This window comes from Tiliqua scincoides, chromosome 4, assembly GCF_035046505.1.
Source record: "Tiliqua scincoides isolate rTilSci1 chromosome 4, rTilSci1.hap2, whole genome shotgun sequence".
NCBI lineage: Eukaryota > Metazoa > Chordata > Lepidosauria > Squamata > Scincidae > Tiliqua > Tiliqua scincoides.
Window position 1 is genome coordinate 151,732,050 of NC_089824.1, and position 24,913 is coordinate 151,756,962.

General features: G+C 42.4%; 1 protein-coding gene and 1 pseudogene across 4 annotated transcripts in view; one reads left to right on the plus strand and one right to left on the minus strand.

Annotated features, from left to right (window-relative positions):
* Window positions 1-24,913, minus strand: part of NFIA (nuclear factor I A) — a 367,330-nt gene that overhangs the window by 263,596 nt on the left and 78,821 nt on the right. The gene's annotated exons all lie outside the window — the stretch shown is intronic.
* On the plus strand, window positions 16,994-17,113 carry LOC136649972 (5S ribosomal RNA; annotated as a pseudogene).

Here is a 24,913-nt window from a genome sequence, read left to right on the forward strand (position 1 = left end):
CACACAGGGTTGTAGGCAAGATAAAATGGGGGGGGGGGATCCACGTGTGTTGCCTTGAGGAACATTGAGGAAGAGCGAGATAAAATTGCAATAAATAATAAATGGCCAACCTCATACAAAATTCTCCCAAACAGGGTGCCAGAACTTGGCCTCAAGAACTACTTGGACCTCATCTGGTCATTGGTTGTTCCCCCAAGAGGTGACCCTCAACATCACATTATCAAAAGTTTGATCTTATAATTTATTTATGGAGGGTTGCCAAAGAATGTAAGCATTCTTTTAGTGGAACTAAGTCTTTTTCATCCATTTTGTTGTGGGTCAACAGTATCTGAGAGCTATGAATAGCAAAATTACTGATATAAAAGGCTGGATCAATAACTTGTAAAAATTCACAATGCAGAATAATGCATGGAAAAGATGCAGCATGTGTACAATACCATACTTGTAAATAACATCTCAAGAGAATGAATTAGAGTGTTACACAATTTGGGAGAGGAAGAAGATGCACTGTAACAAATTCAGAAGGTTATGGAAATGCTTTCTATTTCTAAGACTATATTGTTCTTAGATCATGCCATAAGAGTGCCTCTATCAGTTTCCATCAATACTATTCCACTGCTGGAAAACCTTTTTTTTACTTGTTAATTCTAAAGGTTTCCTGTTCTAACCTGCTAGAGAAACTAGTATCTAGGCCTGACCTACACACTGAATGAAATGTGTCTTGTGTTACATGCTAAAGTACTACTTTGTTGGAGTTGGGTGGAAATCCAGAACGGGTGGAAATCTGGGTGGAAATCCAGAATGGGATCTTGGTATGGGGGAGATGGGCTTTAATCCTTTGTCCAATTTGATTCATGGGCTTCACAGTTGCCACTTAAGCCCATGCAAGCAATCTGTGGGAAAATATATGCATGAGTCACATACATGAGTTACATACACAAAACCCATGTGGGATTTGCAATCGCATGTTCACTGCATTCCAGGGCTTTCTTCGAGGAAAAAGGAATGGGTGCTGGTTGCTGGGTACTATGCCCTGTGCCTGTCTGTCCTACTACCACTGCACTGCATAGGGTAAATTTTAAGTCACACATTAAGAAAAACAACAAACTGTATGAGTCATTACTGTGAAACTTCTTCACCGCAGCTTATAGCAAACTGTTTTCCTACAAGTTCTAGATTTCCCAAAAATGTCTTCCATGTTGCTGAGGATATGCTAGCACTGCTGGCTAGTTCATGTCTGTTTAATCCTGACCACAGTTGGGCTTACATATTATCTGTTCCTTCTAATGGACGCTTCCAGGATGGGGCTCTAGCTCAGTAGAAGAGCACATGCATTGCATGCAGAAAATTCAAGGTTCAAGCCCTGGCACTGGTAAGGCTTTCCATCCTAAGCAGAGGTGGAAAAAATCTACCTGAAACTCTGAAGGGCTACTCCCATCTGTCTAGAACCGGGCTTTTCAATCTTTTTTTTTTTTTAAATGCAAATACCCTTTTGCAAAGGACCATCATTTGCGGGTACCACTTCTATAATGTCTCAACCAGCAGACAGCAGTTGTGTGCAGGAGTAGGAAGTCTACACCACAGTTTGGGCTTATCCCTTCAGCCCCCTTATCCAAACCAGGTTTCTTCTGAGGGCCAGGTAACTGTACAGACACATCTTCCTTACTGGAGCACCCCTAATCCAGCCATCTCTAGTTCCAGTGGGGTTACCGGCCAATCCTGAGCTTCCTGGAGTGCAAGGCTGCCACGACACCAATAACAGCTATTGTAGCATCCAGCATGCCCAGGCAGTTGCCACCGCATCCTCGGGACAAGAGGACTTACATCTCCTTCCCCCCAGCAAAGGTGCTGGAGCTGCCGCAGAATCAAAGAATTCCATGTTGGGTTGCATGGCCTAACACAGAGCTCAGGATCCAGTGGAGCTAAGCTCCAATGGTCCCAACCTCCTCCCGCTTCGCTCCTTTCCCTGGAATGCCTCCTTCCTGCCCTCCCCCCTCCTCCTCCCCCCACCTTTCCACTGGCTGGTGGTCCGGGCAACCGTGCAGCAGCAGAGCACCGACTTTCTTTCGGCAATTCCCAACACCAACAGGTGCTGGGCCAGCTCCGGTATTGGGCCAGTGCCCAATACCGGAGCCGGCCCAGCGCTAAGCCTTGCAAAGGTGCTTTAACACATTTGTGCTGGTAGAAAGCTGGCACACAGAGCTCAGGATTGGACTCTTAGACCAGGCAGAGCAGTGCCATGTGGTCAACATGGCAGTGAGACAAAGCACCGCTTACAGTGATGTACCACTTCATATTGTGAAGTATCACTACCACTGGTACCACTATAACTGGCTGAAAAGCACTATTGCAACCATGCCGATCTAGATGGACCAATATAAGTGACCTTCTGTTTTTATCTGTATCCAAGTGAGTTATTCCACAGAGCTGCATAAGTGTGTTTCCTGCTTTTATCATTCTCATGGGTTTTGCCCCAATTTTAAAAATAACATTTCAGGAGAGTTGCACAACTGATATATTGTTTTGTTCTGATTTGTGGCATTTGTAACTATCATCTGACCAATGGAGTTCAATTATCTTCATGGAGATTGTTTGAACCATAGTGTAAAATTCCCTTTATGAGAAAAGAATAGCTCAACATTCATGGAACTTATTTTCCTATGGAGAACAGGGGACTGAATTTGACTACTACGCAGATTGCCCAAACATACTGAAATTCTCCTGCGCAGATGCAGCGGACCCAGTGTGGCTTGCATTGTATCCCATGTGGGAATTTTGCAGTCTGGAGGTCTTCTTGGGGTAAGGGGACATTTGTCTCCTTGTCCCAGGGAAAGCTCCAGCTGCAGCAATCCGTCTACTTAGACCGGTGCCTGCTAAATTGCTGGTGCAAACCTAACACAACCAGGGTGTTCCCACCTGGATATGCTGAATTGTTGAAACTCCCTGTAATTACCTCCTGTTGGAGGAAGTAGACCTGGATGCATGACATTTTGCCCAGAATGGGTTGGAATGGGGAAAGTTGCCCCTATTTCAGCCAGGTGACAGCATGCTATTCTGTGCCTCTAATGGTTCCACATGTTGTCAAAGATGATGATGCAGGTGCAAAGCAGATGTGTCATGCAAATTAATGCAGATGAAGCCGTTCAGATGAAAGCCTTCAAATCAGAGCTGACCTGCAGAAGACAACTAGTACCTTCCTGGTCTTAACCGAAGCTTGATTTACAACTGAGATAGAGCAAAGAGATAACGGGTAAAACACTTATTATGACAAATTTCTCAAATAAGATTCGAACTCTTACCACTGCACTCCCAATAAAGTGCTGGAGTGATGGTGATCTTCTAATGCTTTATAAATGCAATCAGAGAGCCATAGCTTTGTTGCCTATTTCTCCTAAAATCCCTTTCAGGCTGGTTTTCCTAATGAATATAAGAAATATTGATTTTAAGCCTATGTACATTCTCAGAGACAATACAGACGGACTTAATTATAATCAATAAAATTTACAGACAGTGATGCAACCCAGCAGAAATGTTCATATCCAAAAGTACAGCAAGCATATTGCTCCACATGTGTTTTTTTTTTCCTACTGCACTACAGTTCTATGACCTTAATAAATATTTTATGGTATATAGTGAATAACCAAGTATCTAGATGGCAGATTTTAATGGCTGGGAATAATAGCCTGAAAGAGTTTACTAAAGAAAATACATCTGTTCATGCTAAGTGACTTCATTCCTCTTTACAGTTTGGAATATGGTATCCCTATAGCCTGCACAGCAGCATCAAAGGGCATCCTTCCACTTCTCCCCCACTGTTTACCCCAAATGCCCTCTGATCAGATATGTAGAAGTACCCCATATAGTAAAGATCATCAGTTACTGTACACTGATGAATGTTTGATATTTTTTTCAGGACATAAAAACTTGATGTTTTAACATGTGGGAGGACGGTTTGCCATGATTATCCTAATAAAGTCACCTTGTGATAACTCTTCCACCTCAATATCACGTGAAAGAAGCTCCAATGCACTAAGGTCAACTAATTAGAGTATCAGAGGAAAAGGTTAGATGTCATATCACTTTGTAATCAATTATTAGCTTAATAGAATAACAATAATAGTCTCTTCCATTAAAGCATGAACACCTTTCCTTTTTCCTGTGGCCATGCAAGTGTTTTATTGGATATAAGAGAATTCCTTTATGTTTTTTTGCTGCACACTCCCTTAAGGCAAAGAATTTGGCGTGGTCTTAATTGCCTTGATTACTGCTCTTGGTAATTCTATCAAAGCCTAATGGACTAATGTATAGAAACCAATAAAGTGAAAACTTGGAGAATATTTTAAAAAGAGACAGTGATCAATGGATTCAATTTGTTATGGTCTAAAGCTACAGCAGTGAAAAAAGATCAAGATGCAACAGAGGTCCTTCAGTGCAGATAAAATAAATTAACAGAAAGCTTTCCTCTCTTCTTCTTTACTTTCTGTACTATACTAACAAGCAACCAAAGATTATCTGGAAACTCTTCATATATAAACTGTTCTACAGGTGGAGACATTTAGTAGTCTTCAATTAACTACCAACAAAATATGCTAGCATTACTTCAAGATACCAGAAGCACTGAATCTTTAAGACAATATTTTAACAAAAATATTTTAAATCTTCAGATTATTATTATTTTAAGACAATACATACACCACTTTTCAACAAAAAGTACAAGCATCTGTCCTCCCCGAACCTACAGGGGATATACTTCAGGGCCCCCTTCAGATATGGAAACTGCAGGTACAGGAGGAACCCTATCCTTTCGCGTGTACACACACACCCATTAACTTTGTTTTTATTCTTACGGCTAACGCCAAGGTTAAAAGTGTCTTGCTTTTACAAGTCGCTATAAGCATGAAGCTTACAGACATACAAGCAGGCAGGAAACCTATACAATAGGCAGAATGACCAGAGAATGTTAACAGGGAGAAACCACATTATTACAATGATAATGTGACACTCAAACATATGTGATTGTGGGACAGAAACAATTAAAGTCCAGATGCTACAAATCCATAACTGCTTCATAAAATCATGAAACTGAAGACCAGGACTATATGAAAGTCACCACATTAAGCCTTCTGTACTACAACTGGATCCTGCATACCAAACTTTAGTAACACTAAAAAAAACTTTAGAATGTTGACACATTGAGCGAATAAGCAGTGCCCATGTGAGCATAAGAAAATAGCATTAGGTACTTCAGTAGGAATTATTCAGGAGGGCATGACTTACTTCTACACTAATAACACAAGTTTTAAGGGCAGAATGACATGCTATAAGAAACACAGTGCTGCTGTAGAAAATGATAGCTCTGTATGAAGTTTTCTTCCTAAACACTTCAACTAGTATCACACCTTTATTTTTCAAGTGTGAGAATATATAAAAAGCATCACTGTTGATCAGCCTTTTATCAGTCTTTAACCACTCTGATTTTATGACAAAAAAGATAATTAGAATGTCTTGGGGGGTTCCATCAGTTCACATGAATTGTCCTCAGCTTTATCATATGTAGAATAACACTAATGTTTTGTGATCTTATAACATCACAGAAATCACAGGCGGAATCAGGCAAACAATGTCGTTAAGCAAACTGTTGTTAAGTGGCACACAACTGTATTAGTCCATCATGTTATTAATATACAGATCATAAGCAATATTTAGCACATGGAAATAGCCAGTTTCAAATACAGGAACAGAATGATCTCTATATATAAAAACAAGTCAACTTGCTTTGTGGAAAATGCAACATCACAAATATAAAAGCATGAACATTGCAGATTTTCAAAAGAGCAAATGAAGAAAAGTTGGTCAAGTACAGTCAAGTAGTAAAGTCTTTTGACTCTACTAATAATTTGACCAACTTGTCTTCATTTTTTCTTTTAAAAACCAGCCACTTTCATGCTTTTATATTTAATTGGGATGTTGCAAATTTCCACACAACAAGCTGACTTGTTTTTACATACAAAGACTGAATATAATAATGCTAGTCTGAAAGAATAAAGGTTTTTGGTCTATTAAGATCTGGTTGTGCCTGTTTCATTAAGCATAACTATGATCCAGACAAGATCTGCCAATTGCCTGGAGCTTTCAAGACATATTTTAACATTTCCTATCCCTCCAGGCACAAAGCTATTAGTGGTTTGCCCTCCTAAAAGCTCAGCAGTGGGCGTAAACAAATTTAAGATGCAATTTAGAGAAGCCTGGAACACGATGTAATGTAAACTTGTGCTTGTTTCAAGATGCCTAAACTCTGACCACACTGTCAATGTGGCAAAAGGCAGGGAAGAAAAAAATCTATATAAAAAGTTCTCACACCCTGTTGGCTTAAGGGACAGTGGGTATTAATCCTAGCCTTGCCATGCTTAGCTTCCTTTTTGTGGTCAGTTGAGAAGCTGTGTGGTTGGTCTAAAGGAGTCCAGTCTTTTTTTGTGTTAAAACAAGAGAAAGTTGGTCTGTTACACAGCAAAAGAGAAACCACAGCCAGCTGTCTTTGCTGTTGCTTTCCCTCAAAATGTGGCCTGCAGCGATTCTGCTTTCCAAAAAAAGGTTTTAATTCAAACCATACACAGCACTGTGAACTGCCACGTTTCCAAACTGCACATTCCTTTCTAATCTGTGTTCTTCAAAACTGACAGATTCTGTTTCCACTGATACTCAGACAAAATACAATGGTCAGAATCCAAAGGACCATTAAACTAGGGCAGTGGTTTTCAACCTTTTTTTGTCTCATGGCACACTGACAAGGTACTAAAATTGTCAAGGCACACCAGTTATTTTACAATTGACAAGGCACACCATGCTGTTGGTGGGAGGCTCACATTCCCCAATGGCCCTATTAATAAATGACCCTCCCTCAAATTCCCACGGCACACCTACAGACCATTCGCGGCACACCAGTGTGCCATGGCACAGTGGTTGAAAATGGCTGAACTAGGGTCTCATTTCCACTGAAGTGGTGAAGCTATGTCAGGACTGTACCGCTTCAAACTGGGGGCTGAAGGTTCATATGACTGAATGCTCTTACACAGGGGAAAAAAATATTCCCTTCACATAGGAAAACAGCACGATTGAGAGAAGGCTAGGCTCTGGTAGAAGGCTCTGATATCTAGTTTTCCTTTCCATGGAGAATTTTGGGACATGGGGTACTGAGGAACATACCATTGAATGGACCACCACCAGTTGTGGTCCTCGCCCCTGTGCCACCCAAGGCCAGGACCACAAAATGCCGCCCCCTCACCAGTCTCATGCAGAGATCACTCTGGCCCTCAGGAGGCCTTATAAGGCCTCAGGAAGTCCTGAAAACATCTAGTTTTCCCAAGAAATAGGAAGTGATGTTTGAAGGCTCTTGGGAGGACTTAGAAAGCCTTCTGACAGTAGGGGAGGCTGCAGGCAGCCTCTCATGCCCTCAGAAATCCTCAGGATGGGGAGGTAGAGAGTGTTGGTAGCCCTTGCCACTGCCCCCTAGCCATTCTGGCCAGTAGCACTTGCACCCATGAACCCCCCCCCCCAGGTACACCACTGCCACCACCAGCAATTTGAACTGGTACAGCTAAGGCACAAATTTACCACCTCAGCCAAACCAAGGCCTAGTTTTTGATTCTAAACGGTCTTTAGGCTTGTTTTTCTCAAATGGCTACATAGCAAGGTGCTTATGAAACAACTGGCCCAATCCTATGGGCATGATATATCATTGTCTTGGCCTCACACCCATTCTGTGGCCCACTGACAATGACGCGGCACCCAGGATGCCTGATGCCACCAGTGGTGGGTTGCAGAGGTTAAGGTGGTTACAGGGATAGCTCTGGAGAGGATAAGAGGTGGGGAACAGGTCAGGACGGTTCGGGGGCAGGGGGGATGATCTTAGCAGCAAATAGCCAAGATCCTATCCCCTTTTCCTAGCCTCACATGTCCCGACTCTCCTCAGACCTATGCCACTTACATAGCTGGTGTGGGTCTGAGGATACCCAATGGAGACTAGGCGGACTATCAGAAGGTAAGGAAACAAAATTTTTATGTACCTGTCCCACGCCTTCTGGTTGCCCCTCCCACCATAGCATACAGCTCACGCTCTGTCAGCAGTGCTGCATGCTAAGCTGGTGGGGGACAGGATTGGGCTGTTAGAGACATTTCAAAACTGGTTGACGATACATTATTCACTTGAACCGAGGAGTTCAGAGCAGCACATATGGTTCTCTCTCCATCCCCATTATTCTCAAAACAGCCATCGTTTGAGGCAGACTGAACTGTGAGAGTGTGTGACAGGCTGAAGATCACCTAGAGAGCTTCATGGCTGGGTGTATGGCCAGAAACTCCTTGATCCTAGACCAAGCCTTTAAACCTATAACTCACTGGCATTTGTTGGAACCAGGTGCTCAATACAAAAAGGAAAACAAAGACAATTCCAATGGACTAGTACAAGCCCTCTTCGTTAGCCAAAGCAATAGCAAGCACTGGACACCAGCCAGTGTAGAAATTAGCAAGCTAATCACCTATCTTGATTCAGTAATAAAAAAAATAAGTAGACCTTTACTCCTTACCAGAGACTGTGTGTTCAGCTGATTTCTTCTTGGTAAATATCCAGTTTCTGATTCTGGCCAGCAAAGACTTTTTAAGAATTGTATTTTGAACTAGTTAGCCAGTGACCAGTACTGACCCTGCTCGCTGGTTCATTCAGGCACTAGTAAAAGCCTCCTTAAATCCTTCTCTCCTAATGTGAACAACAACACAGGCTTCCAGAGAAACTTTCCTTTAGGTACCTCAACCACTCATTTGCATTTGTTCCTAACACAGGGGCCTCTGCTTCTGCCTAGCTCACATTCAGCAGCAGCTTAAAGAGCCCTGTACCTGTGCTTCAGCTTGAGAAACAAGGGCTATCATTCAGAGTCCAAGAGATGCTGATGACCAGATGAAAAGCCTTGAAGGGACGTCCATCTTGGGGGCAGAGTCAAGGGGTGTGGGGTCTACTGTGCGATTCAGGACTGTCCAGCCCCTCCCTTGCCGGCGAGAAGAAAGGGGAGCCGCAAATATTGGTTTTCTGATCCTTTTTAATTTAGTAAAAGACTTAGTAAAAGTAAGTAAAGTACATTCATCGTACTTTAGTAAAAGTACATTCATCAGGGGCCCAGTTCCGTCACAGGAATCCCCAGGGCATACCCTGTGTACAGTGTTAAATAAAGTCCAAAACAAAGTTCACAAAAAGGGGCCAGTTACTTCACGGGTCCCCTCTCAATGACTTCTCTCCATAAGTCATACCGAGGATGCTGGGTTCTCCTCTGGATGGCAGGTATGCCTTGGTGGTCCCCTTGGAAATGAGGCTGCCTTTGAGTGGTATGGGGTTGTGTTCTCCCCCCCTCTCGTTCCCACATGTTGTCTCCGGCCTGGCTGTCACCGGGTTCCTCGTCCGGACAGATGGGGAGTAGTCCCCACCCCAGGTAAGTGGGGTCAGACTGGATGTGCTCCAGGGACTCCCTCCAGCCGGGGCTCTCCAGTAGCCCTGGGAAGAGTCTCCTGCCTTAGCAAACCAGGCTGCACCTTGGGCAGGTTTCTCCTTCTCCTTCCCTCTTCCTCTCCTTGGGCCATAGTCTCTGGCCTCTCCCTGCCTGTGGCTGCCTCCAGGCATTGTCTGCCCCCAAGCTGCAGCCGCTCCCTCCTAGGAGGCCAGGCCTTCCTTCACTCCTCTGCCCTTCCTATATCTCCCTGACCGAGCTCAGGAAGGTGCTCCCTTCTCCTGTGGCGGTCGGGCTCCTTCTTATTCTCCTGGCCAGCTGTTCAGGTCTCACCTGGGCCTGAGATCTTGTGGGATCTCAAGCCTTCCTGCAGTAGGCCCCGCACTCCCTATTAAAAAGGGTGGCTGCAGCTGGGCTGCAAAGCCGCTTGGGTGGCTTGTGCCCTGCCCAATGGGTGAGTAGGCTGTCTGGCTGTAGCCCTGGAGCCTTCCACTCCCTGGGTGGCTCCCCCAAAGCAGCCCCTTGGGGGTTCCCTTGGGCCGGGCTCCTTCTTCCTCAGCTGTGGATCACCGCCCAGGGCAAGTCCCTGGGTGACAGGCTATCACCTAGTTATTACCAATATTACCTATACATCCCCATGTGTGCTAAGAATCCAAATGAGAGGATGACAGCATAGGAAAAACTTGACCCTGGTTCCCCCAAGCTCTCAAAGCTGTCTGTTGGTGGTACTCTGTTACAAGGGGATGTCTCCTTTAAACTGTAAAATATGAGATGAGTCAGATTTGATACTAGTATAAACTGCATCTTATCAATGCAACCAAAAGGAGTTCAAACAAGTTGCCAAGTGTCATTGATGTTATTTATCATAATTTGTCCAACAGGTAGTTTTCATAATGTGATAACGTAGCCAAAATTTAAAAGGTGGTACATTTAATTTATTTTTGCTTTTCTGTGTATGTTCCAGAATTAATGCTTTTAAGTGGATGCCTTTCTCCCTGAGCCAACTTAATGTCCTTTACTAGGACATCAAGGACATAGTGGTGTATGATGCTCCACACAATGTATGCTTCCCCTACACATTTCCATTTATACAACTAGGAGCTAAGTCTTGTGAATTGTACATATTGTCCTGGAATGTACATGCTGGACAATATGTACTGCATTCTACATATGCAGTACATGCAGCAACAACACATTCTAATCCACAGGGGCAAAGGTGGAACTACTCTCACAGTCAGATTCCATCATAGCCTGTTGCATGGGTTGAAACATCCTATCCCTTTTCTGCCAAAGCAAGGCAGGGAGAAAGGAGGGAAAGGTGCTTCATGCTGGTTATTGACTGTACAAGCAACTAAGGGAACTGGTGTGACTGAGCCATAGAAAAACTGGCTGTCTACAACAAAAAACAGGAGAGGAAGACCAAACAACAAAAGCCAATATAACCAGAGGGAAAGCGGAGAAAATGAAAGCTGAACAAGAAGAAAAACATGGTAGGCAGGGATTTCAAAACTTAAGCTCAAACCTAACTTGCTCCTTCTGCTTTGGAGGTGGAGCCAAGAGCTGAAAAGGAACGAAGGGAGCAGTCCAGTGAATTGACCTTACTTTCTCTAATAGGAGGAGTTAACCCTTTCCTCCCTAGCTTACAGTACAAGAAGTAGTCTCCAATCCAACCTGAAATAAACACTAAGCATCATTTTAAACTCCAGAGAGAGCACTGCAGTGTGCTAGTGAGGGAGCAGGAAGTGCACACTATCTGTGATTGACAGAATGCTGCCTTGCGCGTTCAGTGAAGCCCCTGCCCCCACCCACTAATATGGCAAAGAACAAAAATCCACATAGAATGCGATTAATAAGTCCTTTTGGAATGGTAATAAATGATGCTGAGTGTAAACCGATATCTACAGTACAGGCATTGAACTCAGAAGTCCCCATATCTTCTAAACAAAAATGTCCACTGATTCAAAATCCTGCTACTTTGTATGTTAGTGCTTTCAAAGAAAATTGCTAGAAATTCAAGGGAGATGATAAGGAATTAGGTTCTAAGGAAGGGAATGCATGCAAATATGTGGAAATAATTTGGGAAAACCTCCTTTATCAAGGAGATTGTATATGTAAATAGACATGTTATAACCCATTCAAACAGTACTTTCTCAAGGTGTAAGAGAATGGAGGAGAACAGTGTGCCCAGGTGTCTCTCTGAGTTGAGATTTAGCCACAGAAAGTGATGAGAGAGCAGGGTCAAAGAGTGGGATATTTCCATCTGCAGGTTAACAGATGGAAAGCCTGTCTTGTTTCAAAGTGTTGAAAAGACAGTTTTGCAAAAACATGGCTGGAAGCCTCTGGTCCAGTCTGTAGTTCTTTGCCATCAAAACAATAACATCTAAAGGGTCTGTGTGAAACAGCTCCCGCACACAGAGCATGGCAACTTAAAAAAAACTGATTTAAAAAGACTTGGCTTTATGTTCATACCTCATTTGTAACAATGGTCTGCTGGTTTTAAGAGCAAGAGTTTAAAAAAAGAAGCATTTGAAGAACTAATGAGCATGAGTGCTGTTGCAACTAAAATATGGCTAATCAGAATTTAAAACAACAACAATTTAGGAACAATAAAAATGGGTCCTGTATTGAGAGACTTTATGCCAAGTCTCAGCAAGAACAAAATTTTATGGGCATGCTGTAAGTTCTTGAAAATAGGCATTTGCAATTGAAAATACCGACAAATCCTTAATTATAGTTGGAATAGCAGGTACTGTAATAGAGCCTACGTATTTCCCCTTTGATCAGTATTTATAGAATGCATTAAAATCATCTTACAGGCATGCACATGCCTCCATAAATGCGGTGGGGGTTACACATTTTTAAAAAGGAAAAATAGATAGTGTCGTCTGTTGTTTTTTAACCAATAAGATTTACCTCCTGCTGTTCCAGGCAGCATACTAACCAGGGGTTTGGGCATTGACTAATGCTTTTACTCTTCAAGTTAGTATAAAAGGTTGAAGTTCAGTGTGGTGCAGTGCAGCATTCCACAAGATCTGCTCCCTCTTTAGGCAGGTGATTAATCACATGATCAATAGACCATATGATTAGGCATTAATAGGTGATAGGAAGAGAGAATAAACAACTATAAATTTGCTTTGTACCCTGTAATCCAAGTGTAACAGAGGTCAGATAATGGCCACAGAAGGTCATGTTGCCTAAGGAGCCCATATGGGAAAGATGGAGGATACATACATTTTTAAATATCTTCAATTACTGGTGTGCTGTTGAGGACAGAGGTGTACCCAGTCCAGTGGCTCCTGCATTATTGCAATGCATGTGCATAGGCTTCTGTATTCTACCAAATAGACATATCTTTAAAAATACAGATATCAGGAGAAGATTTATTGTTGCAGTAAATATGCATTAAACACCACTGCCAACCTTTGTGTTACATACAGAGCGTTACTCTCAATAATCCGAGAAACTAATTTTAGGCTCATTCAGATTATCAAATGTATTTGGGAAACTATGATACTGAAGTGAAACATGTCTCATTAATTTCAGTGAATTAGGATCAATATTTATCATCTGAGTGTAAAGAAAAATTGAATTAAATATAATTTGCTTACAAAGTTCTGGCACCTCCCCCCCCCCCCCCCAGTTGTATAAACAAAACTTAGGTGGAATTAGCTGTACTGTTCCATCTTTTTTTACTTTGCCAGTTTTTATAGCTACAGTTTTGTTGCTGTTTCTAAGGGTACCACAAACTCCCAAGTATCAAGCCTGGATGTTTGAAATGAAAGCTGGATTTCAAAAGAGTCATAAATCTTCCTTGTTTACCCCTCTCCCAGATCTCATTCCCCAGACTTCTTTTCTAACATTGCTCTATCCCTCCTACTTCTTCCTTTTATAAAATAAATTGCTTGAATAAAATTCAAACCAGGTTTACAGTAAATGCATTCTTTGTGTAGTGCCTGGGGGGGGGGGAGAGAGAGAGAGAGAGAGAGAGAGAAGGGTTATCACTTCCCATCTACCCAGTATAAAAGCAACACAACTACAAGATGACCAAACTGAGCAAAAAGCTTTTCATTAATTATTATGATATTCAAAATCCCAGTAGTGAAAATTAAAACTTAAAGACTGTGTAACATATTATTGACTCCAAACTGATCATGATCCATTGAAATGAATGGGCTTTATTTATGATTAACCACTGCTAACTTTCATTAACCTGAATCACAGGAGGTGAATACAACTATTACTTTCTTATGTCAAGAAACATTTTTGAGAAGACCTGGGTTGGCTGTTTTCTCCTTCTTCTTCTTCTTTGCTACCTGCATTCAGGAAACATACGGAAGGAAATGGAAACAATGTGAATGAAACATATTCACTAACCATGCTGTAGGGATGCCAGGCTCACATACCTTTAAGACCAGTACAGAAGGGAAAATTCTTCAAGGTACAGTGCCACAGTGATGAGAAAAGCCACACCTACTGAAACTCTTAAAGGAGCCAAAGCCATGTCAGAATCTGAATCTGCTGATCTGACCAACTCACTTGACATGCATGATATATATATTGAGCACATTTGACACAAAAACTGGTCCAAGCTATGAAAAACAGAGATGCTAATTTGTGCAAATATCCTTCACATGTCACTGTTTCCCATTATGAATCCCTTATTAACAATGTGACAGAAGCCCCTTTTAGGAGTTCAATTAAATGTATGGAGAGGGAGGGCACAAGCATATTGGCCAGTCCCAGTACCAATGTACTCCATGGTTGCACCCAGGATCCTCCACTGTTTGGTGCTTATCTGCAGAGGTGACATTGAATCAAAGGAATTTCTTCCCAGGTTCCGAAACTCTGAATGGTCAGATTTCCAGAATGCAGGAAGAACTTCACACACTCAGTGCCTGCCTCTTCAGACAAGCACTAAATGTGGAGGTGTCCAGAAGGTATGACTCCAGAGCAAGTTGGTGCAAGGCACATAGCTAACCGGTAATTTTCTGCTCCCTACATTAGCCTGAACGGAGAAATAAAATCTAAAGAGTTAGATTCAAAACCGAATATATCCTTGTTTTGGTACCGCTAGGGACAAATAGACATTAAGCTCTCTACCTTCTGCCTCAAATTCAACCAATAAGAGTATGTTATATTACTAGTCTATTAGTGTCCTGAGTGCAGGAACTTTGTAATATATGACACAACCCTAAACACCTTTATTTTACTAAGATCTATGATTTGACCTTACAGAAGAAGGCAGTACACATTCAACACAGTTAGCCACAATAAACCCACCCAGCCTAATAAATTGAGGCTTAAATGCATCAGCATACAACAGAGCAACCTCCTGATACAGATGCAAGTACTATAGTTCAAAACCATAATCTTTAGGAGTGCCTTAACTGCATAGCCATCACTTGTATCTCCTCCTTAACAGCCTTATCATGAGCTTTGGAAATAACAAGAACAATATTTTGTGCTGTATATTTTTAGTACAGAACTCTCAGCATTGCACTTTCTGTGACCTTTGTAGTTCAGACCTCCCTGGTAATGGTGTCAATTCCACCTTCAATAAAAGTCACAGTAAACAGTGTGTCAAAGTTAGACAAATGGCATTAACTTTGTGCGCACTCAGACAAGAGTCACTTCAAACAAATCTGTAGGGCAATTACTCGGGGAAAGAAAGAAGCAGCCCTCAATAGGAAGTGAAAAGTTTCATGGCATTTAGTGGAATTGTACAGGGGAAGTTTAAACAGGCAACTTGAAAGGGGGGGGGTGGCTATCCTGCAGGAAGTTTGCTTCTACTGTAACTTCCTGCACAGAACGGCTTTGGAAGTCTTTAAAAGCCATGTGGTCAGGCTTTCTCATTCTAACAACATCATTAATACCCAGGCAGAACATCTATTTGATGCTAACTTGGAGAATGCCACCAGCTAGTAAAATGCTATCATTGCTTCCTGTGTGCAATGGGTTGTCCGCAGAAAACTCCTTTGCAAAGATAGATTCCAAGCACTAGGTGTATGTGACTCAATTCAGTTTAGCTGCAAATGAGTTCTTTCTTGCCAAACATCAAATTTAAAATAATATTTTGACAATGTGCTTGGCCACCTCAGCATTGGTTCAGCAATTGGTCATTTCTGCTATAAACTCAGATAGCACATGGCAGAAGTCTCAGTGAGTATTTTCTAATCAAATGGCAACATAAAATTCCTTTTTATAACCAACACTTCAACATCTGAATAGCCTTCTGAAGCCTAATTCAAGCTATGCCAGTTATAACAACTATTACACCTATTGGACACTGCATCTCCTGTAGTTTGTTCAGATACAATTTGATAGCTTAATGCTGTACTTCAGGGGTGCTCACACTTTTTTGGCTCGAGAGCTACTTTGAAACCCAGCAAGGCCCGGAGATCTACCAGAGTTTTTTTTACAATGTTCGCGCCATCATAACATATAACATTTATGTGTACAATGTATGTTGGTGTACCTTGAGCCCCACTGAGTATAACAGAACTTACTCCTGAGTAGACATGCCTAGGATTAGGCTGTGAGGCTACAATCCTAGCCACACTTACCTGGCAGTAAGCCCCATTGAGTACAATGGGCCTTACTCCTGGCGTTTCCTCCCAGAGGCACCTGAAGGGGGGGGGGGTCGGCACTCCGCGATCTACTCATTTTGCCTCGCGATCTACCGGTAGATCGCGATCCATCTATTGAGCACCCCTGCTGTACTTAGTTCCCCTGTGGAATTCATACAGTACATATCAGCCCAACAACACACTTATGTGTTTTCACAGCCTCCAAGTAATCAAGATTCAATCACTAATAATAAAGGAGAATATGCAGTAGGAAAAAAAAACACAAATATCAGCATATATTTTATTTGACTATAGCTAATCTCTCCTCTCAGCTGTTAATAAATGCCTTTGTGAGTTAAGTACTAGAACAGGCATGGAGTATATCTCGTTTCCTGTGATTATATTGAAGATGTGAAAAAATGCTCTTCTAGAACAGTGACATTTATTTAATTAATATCGTTCCTCTCTTCTCGCCTCAACTCACACAATAAGCCTGTATTCAAAGCAAGGCATGAATAATTCAGATTTTAAAACCTCATTATTACAAAAGATGTCAAGTTCACACACTGTCAACACTAATAAACGCTCCAACCTTCTACAACCAAGACCTCCCTCAGCACTCTGTTCACTCCGTCAGAAAAGCCAGGGGCAGACACAGGACTGGATGGTCCTCACCATAAGCCACGAATGTGAGCAAACTCAGCTTTATGTTTGACCAGGGAGGGAGTACTTTGGGAAATTAAGACCTCCCACCTCTCATCCCAAGAAACATCCACTCCTTCCCACAAGAACAGCTGTCAGTCCAAGTGTTCCTGATGACATACAACAACCAGAATAAAGCAACAATAAAACATTTTATAACTAAATTCTGATAAACTAGGGTAATGTGCATGTTTAATGTTAGGTAACAGGAATATGGCCAAATATAGCAGTAGGTCCAGCAGCAACTGTTACCCTGCTCATGCCTGATCTTGTCTGATCTCGCAAGCTAAGCAGGGTCAGGCCTGGTTAGTACTTGGATGGGAGACCACCTGGGAATACCAGGTGCTGTAGGCTTATACCATAGTCTTTCGAGACTGAAGGCTGCCAACCAACCAAAAAGGGCAGGTGTATAATCAAAGTACAACTTTCACAATGTAACTATCATCATCATGTATTATTGTGGTTGAGACAGAAGGCCAAAGACCTAAGAGAACTGAAGCACTGTCTCATCTCCTCACCAAAATGTTTTCAAAAATCCTCTCTAAAAATGGCATGTCGACAATGAGACAGCAGGAATCACCAAGTGGATTCTCCAATTCGCTCCTGGCAAGCATTTTGGTGTGATTCTGGTGATACCTCTGAATTCTTCTGAGCAAGGAGATGGGTGGCACTCTCCCTAACATTGCACAAAGCCTCTCTGTGGCTCAGAAAACAGCAAAGACCACATCTTAAAGTGTTTTGAACCTGTGTAAGGCTCAGTGCAGCAGGGACAAGCCCCTGTTCCCCCAGTTCAGCAATGAGGATGAAGATGAGGTTTGTCCCCAGAACTGCACCAGGTCTCTGCGGTTCTTGGATCACTGCCAAATGTTTGCATGGGGTCAGAGACATGATTCCAGTCATTCCAACTCAGGGTCTAGGTCATAGGCGAGCACCAATCTGGCTGGTTATCAAGAGTGGCAAAGATTTGTAGACCCTTGCCCAGTGCACATGACTTGAAAATCCTTTCAGCTTAATCAGAAACAGTTTTTTTTTTAATCAGCACATGAAAAACATTCCTTCCCCATCTCACTCCAAATGTCCTCTTTTCGAAGTTCAAATTAATGCATGATGCATAGGGGTGATTTTTTCAATGACCAACACAGAACAAGAAATGAGAATTTCTGCTTAAATCACAATATAAAACAATATTAAGATAAAAACATGAAAAACCACTTATTTCATGAAATAACACCACTTTTGCTTACTTTTGAGGAATCTACAAGTAGTTTTCATCAAGGCAGCAAGCCCCTGAAGCGTTTCCAGCAGTGGAGCGGCTAAGTAAAAGTATCTGCTACAGCAACAATTTTTCAACCTTTTTCATTGCAGGACATGCTGACAAGGTACTAAAATTGTCAAGACACAGCATCAACTTTTTTATAATTGACAAGGCACACCATGCTGCTGGTGGGGGGCTCAAATCCCCCAAAGACCCTAACAATAAATGACCTTCCCTCAAATTCCCACGGCACACCTACAAACCATTCGTGGCACACCAATGTGCCACAGCATCACTGCGCTAGAGGGTGTGTGAATGTGCGGCAGCTGGGAGAGGGAAGAGACATGAGTGAGTGAGGAGAAAGTCTGCACAGAGGCCCTGAGAAGGACGAACTAAGTCTGTAGTTCTGACCTGCCTTGCTCCCTGTTTGCTTTTCTTCATTTCACCGCACTGTAATCTGGAGGTGAAGTGATTGAGTTCTAAACTGTGATCTGTATCTGATCTGTGATCAGGTGAATGTGCTCGGATCTGGATCTCCCTTCTGCTACTCTGAGTATCCTCACAGGGCAGATACTGTGATTTAAAAAAAATAAATTTGTCTGTGTGATGCACGCTTTTGAGAAACTTGGAAAATCAATGAATATAGTATTTGTATATTTGGTAACAGTCTAAAATGATACATAGTTCACAGTTGAAATGCTTCTTTTGCTTTATTTTGCTGTTTGCACAATTTTGAATAAGAATTTGGATAAAAACACGTAACGCTACAATTTCCTATTTAATAAAGAAATTTAAGGGGGAAAAAATCACAAAAAAACCCTAATGATGCAGCAACAACATGAATTTTACAGAAAATCCTGAGAAGTTTAGCTTGGCCATATCATCCTGCTAGGTCTGAGGTATTCAATCTGTGCATCCCGCCTCCCTAGTGAGGCATGGCTAGCCTCCAGGGGTGTCACCAGGCATCTCAGGAAGAGGAGAAGCTGCTCTGCTCAGCTGCACGTGCTGCCTGCTGACTTGCTGCTTTTCTGCAGCTGTGAACGAGGTGGGTGGGGCAGCATGAGGCTGGAAGGGCGAATGAAACATGATGGGGGGAGGTGGGAGAGAAGGCTGGCTGGGCAGGTGGGTAGGCAGAAGTGCTGCATCTCATCATGAAGCTCTCTCCATGTGCAACCTCGCCCCAAGGACTACATTTCCCAGTGTGCCCCTTGTCCTGGACATCCTGGGATTGGTCAAGGCTGGACGAGAGAAGAGTGCAGAGGTGCTGAAGCTCCTCGCAGGCTTTCCTCTGCATGGGAAGGAAGGAGCCAGCCTGCTCCTAGTGGGGGGGGGGTGTCCAAATGCCCCAGTCTTCTTGCCTGGGCGAACAGGGGTGGCATCTGCAGGTTGGGTGTGTGTGTGTGAGAGCAGCCCCCATCTACTTTGGGGTGAGTTGTAATCTTGCTGGGTGTGGCTGCAATCCTTTCCACACTTTCCTGGGAGTAAGCCCCATTGACTCAAATGGGGCTATCTTCTGAGTAGATCTACATAGGCTTGGGGTCTGTGTCAGCTTAACCCAGGATCCTCACCTCTTTTTCCTCCTCCTTCAAAAAAGAAAAAAAGCCACTCTTAATGGCTTTGTCTCCAAAAATTGATTAAAAATAAAAATCCCCATTCCTTTTTAGCCATTCCCCTTTTTCTTCCTGTCTCCTTTTGGGGACAAGGGTACTCTGTTGGCTGCTATTGCAAGACAAAAGGCACAGTCCTAGCTAGGTCTACTCAGAAGTAAGTCCTATTGTGTTCAATGGGACTTACTCCCAGGAAAGTGGGGTTAGGATTCCAGCCAAACAGTCTCTAGGTTTCAGTTTGCATCAGTTTGCAATCAGCAGATACACACAAAACAAAGTCTTCCCCTCCCCCAGCAAATTCATCACTTGCCCTTCCCTTTCCAAAACCCTCCAGGTGTGCTGCTAACAAACTCAGGGCACAATCCTAACCAGGTCTTCTCAGAAGTAAGTCCTATTTTGTTCAATGGGGCTTACTCTCAGGTAAGTGTGGTTAGGATTGCAGCGTCAGTGTGCTGGCAGCCTTGTTTCTACTGTATAATTATAACACTTTCATCCCCATTTTGGAGGTAACTGAGGTGAGGTGTTGTAATGGGGAACTGTGGCCAATGGCTACAAGGATCAGGGGAGGCGCAAGTCAGAAATGTTCGAGAACCACTGTGCTAGGTGGTCAGAATAATTTTACTGCCCATCAAAAGCATAACCACAAAAATATGTGCAGTGCAAGTATATGCTCTGTCTGATCAAAATTTGTGGTTGTCATTGACCTTCCACTCAGGCAGCCAGGGTTCCTGATGTTTTGCGAAGCTTTGGAGGTACTTCCACTACTACCATTTCTCACTGGTTTCAAGTACCTCCAATGCCCAGGGAAGGTTCAGGACAAGTGCCCACTGTTCCTTTAAGTACTAGGCCTAGGAGAAAAGGGAAATTTTCCCTGGCATCCTGCTGAGCTTCAGAAGCTTTCTGAAGCAATAAGATTTCTGATGATATCACCCTGTTCACATCTGGTGCAAGTCACCTGAGCATACTGAGAAGAATGCTTCTTGGTCTTCACTCACGCTTCTTAGAAATCAGTCACAACTCGCCCTTCTTTCAACAGTTAAATCGGGAGTTATTTTAAAACACAAAGAGAATTTTTTCTTCCACTGCTGTCTTTCATGTTACATGATTAGGTGTGGACTAGCAGACATTTTTAATGGGCCAGTTAAGCCTTTCAAGCATTCATGACTGGGTTAATAGTGTGTATCCTTTAACGTGATGGCTTATAGGTCAGTGTTTTCAGCTGCAGGTGAAGGAAATAAAATAAATTAAAAAGCAGCAGGGGATGAACCCTGATCCATCAAGGTCTAAGTGCTTCCGAACAAGATATAAACATTTTCAGTTCTCATTAAGGTTAATGAGACTATGTGTCCCCTTTTAGGATCAATTCCTGTATTGTTTTGAACAGCAAGCTTCCCAAAAAAAGTTATCTGAACCACTATCTACCTAATTCAAAGTAGAAATCAGTAGGAAATAAGGGAAAATAAAAAGAAAGGATGAGATGCTGTGACATCAGCTGCTTCTATGACACAAAAGTCTTGTACCATTTTGGATGAATTGCCAGTCACATTAAAAAAAATGTTATTCAACTGAGCACTGGAAAGACATCATTTGGGAGATCACATTCCATGTTCAAACTCAAATGTTTCAAAAAGGATGTTGATTAATTTGAAAGCTATAGAATTGGTCTATGAGTATGTTTTAAAAGTTCAGAAGGCAAGGTTATACAAGGAAAAGCTGAAGGAACCCAGTTATGCAGGCAGGTTGTTATCAGGCCTTTTAAGATGTTTCTATTAAAAAACAGCTACAGTCAAAATTAAACTTACAGTGCAATCCTACTTACCTGCTCCACCAGCACAGTGGTCCCTGTGCTGGTCTAGAGTGTTGCAAACAAGTCGTAAAGCACATTTGTGACTACTATAGTGCAGACAGTGCAGGTGGGAAGGCCTGTACCAGCCTGCCAGTGTTGAATCTGAGCCCCTGGTGGCCAGCACAGGTGAGTAAAGTGAGTGGGGAGCAGGGAATGAAAGGGGGTGGTGAAAGGATAGTCCAGAGACAGGGAGAGGTGTAACGGGATGAGGAAGGCAACGCAGGATGTGGGATAGGCCTGGGAGGGGGCGAGATCGGTGCAACAGGCCTCCCGCTGTATCCTAACCCCCACCCCCAGGCACAGATCTATGTAGCCTCAATGGGCAGGCTGGAGCATTACTCAGGATAAGGGGAAAAAAATCCCTTTATATGTCCCAAGTACTGTCCTATTTCACCATAAGTTCATAAATAGAATATTCCTCTTTAGCCAATGATCTGAATGTTCACTATGCTGTTTAAGGAACTGTATTGCATTTGTTTTCTTTCAAGTCACACTGGTGTTGGGACCATACAATTAGTTTGGTTGTATGTCCAGTATGCAGTTTGCACTAATGAATTATAATTATAAAAAGAATCATCATGTATCTTCATGTCTGTACAGGTGCTGCAGGGCAAAGAGGAAAGTATGCCAATCTCACGTTCACAAATAGGCCACATGACATGCAGAATTTCTATCTGGAACAGGACAAGACGACATCAGGACAGTAAAAGGTCACAGATCTAGAACTTGGCGCATATCAGTTCACTGTCTTCTCTACTCTTTTATATTGCCAATGAAGAATATATCAAACAGTGGTGCATATACACATACCCCAAATTGCAGATGTGCAAGCCATAAGATTGTAATTACTGTAGTATAATAGGAAAATCCTTAATGGTTCATACAGGAAAACGTGCAGTATAATTTTAGGCATGTCTATTCAAAAGTATATTCCCCTGTAAAGTTAAGGAGGCTTACTCCTTGATAAGGATGTTCAAAATCGCAGTCTAAGGGCACAATCCAATGGCCCGGTTGGGTCAGTGCAAGTGCCTTATGGCACTTTTGTGCCACCACAGGAGGAGGCAGGCCAGTGCACAAATGTGTGCCAGCCTCCAAATTCGGCCTCTGGTGCGCCTGTGCCAGTGCCAGGTAAGTTTGTGCTGCCTGAGGCCAGATCCTAACCACCCTCCCAGGCAGCCCAGCCTAGTTCCAGGCTGCTCAGATCTGCACCACCTCTTTAGGCTGTGCAGATCCGAGTAGCCCTACTTGAGCTGCTGCTGGACTACCCAGGGGAATTGATTCACACTGCCGCCAGCCCCAAACCTGCGCTGGATACAGCACAGGCTGGCCGGCCTGCCTATTCCAACGCTGGATAGGATGAACTATAAATCAGATACTAATAAATTTTTCAGCAAGAGTTACATAGGTCATGAAATTAAATAGAAACTATTGTACCAAGTTAAACATAGAAAAGGGCAAACGTTAGTGATACAGCATGTTCATTACATGTATAAGATTGGCACTGCCAGCTAAGTAATCTCGTGCAACCATGCTCTGAAACATCTTTGCTTAAGTCTCTAGAGGGCTACGGGTAATCAAAATATAAAACATTGGGCTAGATTATCTGACCCTGCATGAGACATCCCTAAGATGAATCTTTACATCATGGTGAATTTCACATATTTTATATTTCTTTTAAAATAGTTTCATTCATATTGAAAGTTTGAGTTTTATGGAAGGCATTCTTACCCAGCCTGAGATCTTGTGCTTAGACAGGATCAATGGAGAAATTAATAAATGACAAACAATGGGCATTGGTTTACAACCAATTCAGGTTGCATCTCAGAAGACACTGAGAAGCTTTACATTTTAGGTGTGGATTTGCAATACAGATTCATTTGCAGACAGTATCAGCAAGTAAGCAGTGGGTAATGTCAAGATTTTTATTACTGATGCTTCAGCAAATTGCCTATGGATCCTCAGAGGATAATTCATCATTGCAGATTGTCAACACCCAACGCCAGGCTAAAAGTTTTCTCCATCCTCCTGTTAGACACAAATGATTTCAGGGGCATGTTGCCAAGGAAAGTGGCAGATAAAGGAGAAAGGCTTCTGCTGTGTGGAGGATAAACCTCAGAGTTTGGTGGATGCAATCAAATGCAGCTGCTTCTATGGCAGCATATGGTTAAGTAAATCACGCCTGAGGGTAGGCTGGATGGTACGCTGCCAAACCTCTTCAGAATGGGCACACAGATTATTAAATCGTCTTATTGCCAGGCAGGCCACATGAAGAAGCTTGTTGGGCTTCATGAGACCCCATGTGGTGGCCTCCCATAAACTAAACCTTGCTTAGATAGTACCATACAATTAAGACAAATTGTGCGGCTTTTAAGACCAGGCTATAGAATTGACAACAGCCCTATCTGGAAGCTCCACTCAAGAATGAAATACGTAACTGTTCCTATGAAAAACAAGGCTTGGGACACAGATTTCTGTGATCGATATGCCAGCAGCTGTTGCCAGGGCACACAGTTTCCGAGACAGGGAAACAAATCCTTTATATCCCATTTTCACTCTGATATGAAGAATATGAATGTGTTAACTAAGTAGTGCAGATGCTCTGAGTCACTGTGCATCAAGTTCAGTTTGCATCATTGAGAGGTTTCTTGCAATAACATCTAATATATTCATTTTGAAGTTGGTAGCTGTCCACAAAATAGAGTATATATACAAAATAGGGTAGTCTATTGTGAACGAAACCATCTGCAAAACATTTCGGGCCAAATTAAAGGGTACTTCCCTTTAACCAGAACTATTAACAAAATAGCTGACAACTAATTGAAAAATTGGGATGGAGTTAGACCATATAATTACACCACTGTACTAACTGTATACTCATTCTGTACAACAGATAATACTGTAAAATTCCAGTCAAAGGAAGTCCTATTGTTCAGAACACTGTAAAGTCTCACAATGTAACAGGGGCTTGCCCAGAGTAGATTTTTAATCTAAATTATGCCAAGAATCGGTTCGTAAGTGCAGTAAATCAAATCAAGAAAGTTAGGAGTGACTTTAAGGTAACAGTATGTGACTATCGGCGTACGAATGGGCTGGACGGTCACAGGCCCTGGGTGCCAAGCTGCAGGAGGGGCTAGAGGCTGCCTCCCAATTTTTAAAATCTTGGTATTTTAGAATAATACCAACATGTCATATATCATTTGATGTGTAATTTCATGCAGAATGCAATGAAACAAACTGCGTTGAAATATCTCTATTTTATCAAACATTATAGTAAAAAAGAAAGAAAAGGAAAACACAACTGCCTTATTTAATAAAAAGTGGATTACACTGGGAATCCTGTAACAAAAGATGTACACTGTAACAAAAAGTGGATTATACTGGGAATAAATAGTTTGGTACAAGCATTCCAGAAAACCAGATGTATTCTTCATAAATGTATGTATGTT